The sequence below is a fragment of the Artibeus jamaicensis genome, unplaced genomic scaffold (genome assembly GCF_021234435.1).
Source record: "Artibeus jamaicensis isolate MK-2021 breed Jamaican fruit bat unplaced genomic scaffold, CSHL_Jam_final contig_327, whole genome shotgun sequence".
In the NCBI taxonomy this organism is placed as follows: domain Eukaryota; kingdom Metazoa; phylum Chordata; class Mammalia; order Chiroptera; family Phyllostomidae; genus Artibeus; species Artibeus jamaicensis.
Window position 1 is genome coordinate 3,247,988 of NW_026521772.1, and position 6,000 is coordinate 3,253,987.

The following is a 6,000-nucleotide window of genomic DNA, read 5'->3' on the forward strand; positions in this document are numbered from 1 at the left end:
TGTCTGACCGTGAAAGAGGACAAGGAGAGCAGTGCCCAAACATTGCGCCCCTGGGCGGCAGGCAGAGTCTACCTTCTCCTCTTTGGTCCTGACTCAGGAAGTTGGGATGCACCCAGGAAGCTGCGTTTTTAACACGCATCCCCGATGACTCTGAGGTGTGGTGAGCAGGCTGCCCTTGGAGAAGCCAGAGCTTTGGGGGGCCACCATGCAGCGGGGAGCCACCGGGACTCGGCTGTCCCACCAGTGCCTCAGCTCTCGGTGGCTTCAGGCTTCCTGTAGCACTTTGTCCCTGCCCTCGGCCTTTCAGTTTTCCTGTGCCCGTGTGTGTTTGTGTGCCTGTGTGTTTGTGTGCCTGTGTGTGTATATGTGTGCCTGTGTGTTTGTGTGTCTCTGTGTGTACTTGTATACTTGCGTGTCTGTGTGTGTGTCTGTGCGTTCCTGTGCCTGTGTGTCTGTCTGTATGTGTTTTCCCCTCGAGTTCTCTGGGATGTCCAGCCAGATTCTGTCTGGAGGTGAGCCCTCCCTCAGTTTTAGAAGCCTGGACGTTCAGGAACCTTCCAACCGTTGGGCAGTGTTGGACAAATTCTGAAAGAAGTAAAATTTTTGTTTTCTAGCCATTCCTATAGAATCCACGTTCTGCAACCCCTTCGTTTTTTCCCTTTAATGCAGAAGTTCAGGTCTGAGCCGAAACCACCCCCACCAGGCCCAGGGCCGGTTCGCTGAGCTGCCTGAGCTCAGAGCTCAGAGCTGTCGATCACAATTTCTTCACCCTTTCAGATTCCTCGTGGAATTAGAGGGGCCAATTTTGGCAGGGAGGGATTGAAGGAAAAAAATAGAAAAGGCCTAAATTTCTTTATCTACTGGAACTTAAGGTGTGCTTCCTTGGGTTTTGTTTTTTCCTCATAAGTCAGCCTTCATCCTAAAAATAGACCAACCATAGAGTCCTCAGCTGGGCATTTTATGACCACGTTTTGCAGAGCAGTGTTTTAGGATCGCTCCGATGATGGAGGGACCGTGTTTGTGTGTCTCTGTGTGTACACACAGAGAGCCCGTCAGCACCACCTCCCCGGCTGCTGTCTGCCTCTAATCACCCGTGGGAGGGACACCGCCCCAGGAGGGGATCATCACAGACGTTAACCAGGTAGACGGCTCAGAGCTGGCGCCGCAGCCCTTCCGAGACCGAAAGCAGCCGCTGGGCCAGGCAGGCCCCTGTTTGTGCACTTGGAGGGAGAAGTGAGAGGCGGAAAGTGGTCTGTTCACTTCCCAGTAAATTCGGGGCCCTGCCCAGATTTTCCTCTGACTTTGTGTCCCGACACTGGCTGCCTAATTACTCTCCATGAGAAATGCTGTTCTCTTAACTCTGTGAGGGCAGACGGGTTTGGTGAGAGGGGAGAGAACTTGGAAAGGGTCATCACTGATCTCCGGATGCATCTAGAACCCTCTAGAAGTCTGGGGGGATGGTACACTTTAGTCACTTTCTAACAATTATACTTTAAAGTTAAATTGGTAACTTGCCCCCCCCCCCCCCCCCCCATGTTTAATGGCGCTTCAGGAGAGAGTGATCCATTGCTTTGTCTGAAGGGCTGAGCCTGCTGGGTCCTCTGTGCCGCAGTTGCTCACCACAGAGAGTCCCCTTTGGGGCAGCTGTGGCTCTCCGGGGACCCCACCAGCTGGGAGAGCCACACAAAGGGCCCAGGGCACGGACTCTTCAGGACGCATTCCACCGCCTAACTCGTTCGACCACCGGTTGTGATGTGTCCACTTTTAGAATGTCCTGTTATCCCTGGGAAGTGTACGTGCTTGTCATTGCCCTGCACAGCAGGGGGCTGAGGGGAGTCAACAGTCTGCCCCTCCCCCAAGGCAGGCCACCCACTTGGGTGGCTGGCGTCCAGGGGGCTCCAGTGCTGGGACTGGCTGTGCGTCACCATTCAAACTCTTTCCACTCCTCCCAGCTTCTGCCATCGAAAAGCCGAGACAGTGGTCTCCAGCTTTTTCCCTGGAGACCCAGGAAATCTGTGTCTCCATCTTCTCCACCTTAATTCCAGGGCTGCATAAAGCCGGCAACCAGTTGGTGCCCCAAACCACAGAGTAAAGCTGCAGCTGTCGACGCAGCGGTACAGAGGACACGCTCGGGCCGCGGGGCAGGCCGGGGCCTGCAGGACAGCCCCACCGAGCCCGGGGAATCGCTTCCTAGGTCCCAGAGTGGGACCTGGGGGACAGAGAAGAGTATGACGTCTCTGTTCAATGGCTCAGGGGAGTTCTGGCCCCTGCTGGGATGGCCGGGTGGGCGGCGGCCGTGCGGTGCAGACAAAAGCTGCTGCTCCTGGGGCTTCGGAAGCCTCCGCGGCCCTTGAATGTGGCAGCGCCGGTTCATCTGAACGTTCCGGGAACCGGTTTTCAGGCTCACGCGGGGAGGCAGACCGTGGGCGGGGCGGCCTTCGCAGAGCGTCTTCACTTTGCGGGCCACACAAGGTGAGATGGGGGGAGGGGGAGGTCTCTCCAGAGGAGCGTCCCAGACAAAGGCGTGGACTCGCCCACCTGTACACGTGACCGAGCCCCTCTCCTGACACCCAGTGTGGGGTCCGGGGCCGCGTCTGCAGCAGGACCGATGATGGTGCCTGATGGGGGCGCCTTTCAGTCCAGGCGAGAGGAACTCCGGCCCCGGACCAGCACTTCCACAGTTCACACGCACACCCCACCTTCCAGAACATTCTCCAGATACCCGGGCCACACGGGTCTGTCCTCCCCGCCCCCCCAGGACCACGTGGCCAGTTCACGGAGTGGCCACGGAGCAGCTGTTTGCAGGGCGGCTGAGAGTTTGGACGCGGGGCTGGGTGTGCACCTGCCTGCATGCGAGACTCCTCGTGGAGCCTAGTGGGGGGGCGGGGCTGAGACGGGCGCCAGGACCGTCTCCCTGTGGCCGCCCCATTCTGGAGTGGAGTTCCACGGAGGCCGAGGACTCTGCGTCTGAAACGGACTTCCCAGCCTCCTGCTGCTCGGAGGACCCTGAAAGGCAGTGAGCCGGGGGCACCTTGGGGCCGGGCTCGCAGCGCCCCCACGAGGGGAGTGTGGGCGTCCATCCGTCTCTCTCTTCGGCCCCACGCGCGGCCGAGGCAGCCCGGGTATGTCCGGGCGGCTCAGCCCGAGAGCTCTGTTTACTTGCCGTCTTGCTGCCGCTGTCACCTATCCGGAGCCAAGAGACAAGTCACCCAAACAATGAAATGCTTAAGCGGGAAAGGCAGACCACGGGGACTTTCCAAATAAACAAGTGTCGAAAACCCAAGTGCGAGCTGTAGGTCCGTGTGATGAATCCGCGGACTCCATGCCAACGTGGGAATACCGTCCACCAGGGAGCTCACGGCGCGGGGGCGGCCGCTTGGACCCGAGACCGTAGGGGGGTCCGTCTGGAAAACCAGTGCGCACTGTGCATAGTAACCGTGTGTCGTTGCACTGACTCAAACGACAGCTGAACTCCGGTCCTTCAGCTGCCCCTGATTTAAAGTGTGGGCGAATGCGCATGGGTAGGCATCGCTTAAAAGCTTTACTAAGAAAATTCAGAGGACAAACCACAGTGTAAGGGGAATGTTAGGTTTAATTAAGAAATCAGCTCTTAAAGGGACGTCAGCACAATAATTGTTGCTGTGCGGAGGGCGCTGTGAGTTATGAGTCATGCATTCTGTGAAGGAGGCTGGACAGGATCTCTTCTTGGAAGGACGTGTTGAGGAGCTGAAAGGAAGCAAATTGTATTTCGCCGTCATTAAGTAGTAATTACAGTCATTAAGTAGTAATTACAGGGGCCTTTTAAGCCTGACGACAGGGTACATCTGCGGCGTGTCCACTGCATGCGAGGCCCTTGGCTGAGTGCTTCCCAAGCCTGCAGCCCTCACAGCAGGCCTGTGAGGTGTCAGGCACTAGGATTGTGGCCATTTTGCAGATGAGAAAGCTGAGATACTTGGCATGCCACTCGGGAGAGAAGGGCAGGCCCACCAGGCTCGCTGCCTTTAAGAAGTTTACTGTCTAGTGTATTTTTAATGCTGTCAGCTGTCTGGTTTGAATAAGTTCAAGACCAGCTTCATCTTCTGGCTGATCTGAGTTTGGTGAGTTTCACTAATATTGAACCATGTGAGGTTTTTCTGACCAATTAACTACTGTCCTGTATTGTCATGGGAACAAGGGGGAGGGCCCTGGCGGGTCTCCAGGCCGCCCTTGGGACCCTCGAGTGGGGAGCGTGCTCCTTTCCAGACTGGAGTGGGGTCTTTATTGACAGTGACAAACACTGATGGTTTCATAACAGAACCTCAGGGAAGCTACGAACAAGTCGGCACTTTCTGTTCCTGTGGAAATGCTCATTTGATTCATCCGCCTTGTAGTGATGGCCTTCGTTTAATTAGGTCTGGTGCTGAGGAATGGCGGGTTGGAGAAGTTCCTGGTTTTGCAGACAAGCGTGAATTTTAAACTCAAAAAGAAAATTGCTGAGGCATCTAAGTGGCAGCTTATTTCCCTTTGACCCTCCCATCTGACATGGTTTGAAAGATGCTTAACAAAGGAATTATATAAATACATTGTATCATTTAGTAAGGTTTTTCATACCAAATTCATTTGAACAGTAACTGTGCTGTGCTCATAAAGAGCCAAAAAAGGAAAAGTACCCGTAACTTTTGACAACAGCTGAGGAAAGCTCTGAGTAATGGCAGGCAGGCTAAGAGCAGGCTCTTTCAACTGCGCACCCTAATCTACGTGACAGGCGTTATACTGCTAAGGAGGCGAGAGAACAGGTTCGCATGAGCAGGAGGAACCTGGAAAAAGCAGAGAAGGGAGTCAGTCCGCTGGACTGGAAGGGGGGCCGAGGAGGACACCCACTGTTGGTGACTAACACGCACGCCATTACAGGGAAGCTTGCTGGGCCGTCTGAGCCCTGAGGTCTGGTCCTCCTGCACCCAAGCACCTGCCGGTGGGTGCACCGCCCCCATGGCCCACCTCCTGAGCCACTTCTCCTCAAAGGATTGTTTTGTGCACAGAGTTTCTGCAACATTAATTATGTGTCGGGCGCCAGGCTGAGTCAGGGACACACCTGCCCGGGAACCAGGAGAGCAGGTCCCTGGCCTGCAGAGCTGACATTCTGGTCAGAGGAGGCCGTCTCGTCTGTAAGGAAACAGACAAACAATTGTGCCAGAGCAAATGGCGATCTTGCTGCAGAAAATGAAGCAAGGGAGGGAACTGAGAACGATGGGGGACAGGAGGGCTATCTAATTGCTTAAATAAGTGATTAGAGAAGGCTTCTCAGAGGTGACATGTTAGCAGGGAAAGGGCCAGCTATGGGAAGCTCCAGGCGGTGGGGGGAGAGTGCTCCAGACAAAGCAAGTGCAAAGGCCCTGGGGCAGGAAGGAGCTCTGTGGATTTGAGGATGATCGAGAAGGGGCCAGTACAGCTGACTGCAGAGAACAGGAGGTGAGGGCGGAGGAGTCACAGGGGCCAGACCACGTGGCCTCCAGCCCATGGCCAGACTCTTGGCTTCTCCTCCACGTGGAATGGGAAGTCGCTGGCAGACCTGAAGGAGGGCAGTGGTAACTTGGGTGCATGTGTGTCAGATATTACTCCGCCAGCCCCGGGGAGCCTGGAGTTTAGGAGGAGGAGAGGAGAAGGAGAGGGTGACGAGAGTGGCAAGGCATAGCATCTAGCGTATCTAGACACACCCACCCACCCTGTCTCAGTACCTAAACCAAGGGGGCAGATGAGCAAACTTGTGTTTGAATGTGATTAGACGGGCAGCCGAGGGCAGCAGGACCTCACCTGCAGCAGAATCTCCCGGAGCGCTGGTTAGAACATACAGCGCCGGTCCCGGGTCGACTCATTTCCCAGGCCGGGCCAGGCCGGGGCCTGAGAATCTGCACTCCAAGCCCATCCCACTTCACCCCCATGATTCTGGTGCCTTGATTTCAGACCATGTGGGTGGCTGGTGTCCAGGGAAGCAAAGCTGGGGGCCAGGAGATCCGTGTGGGT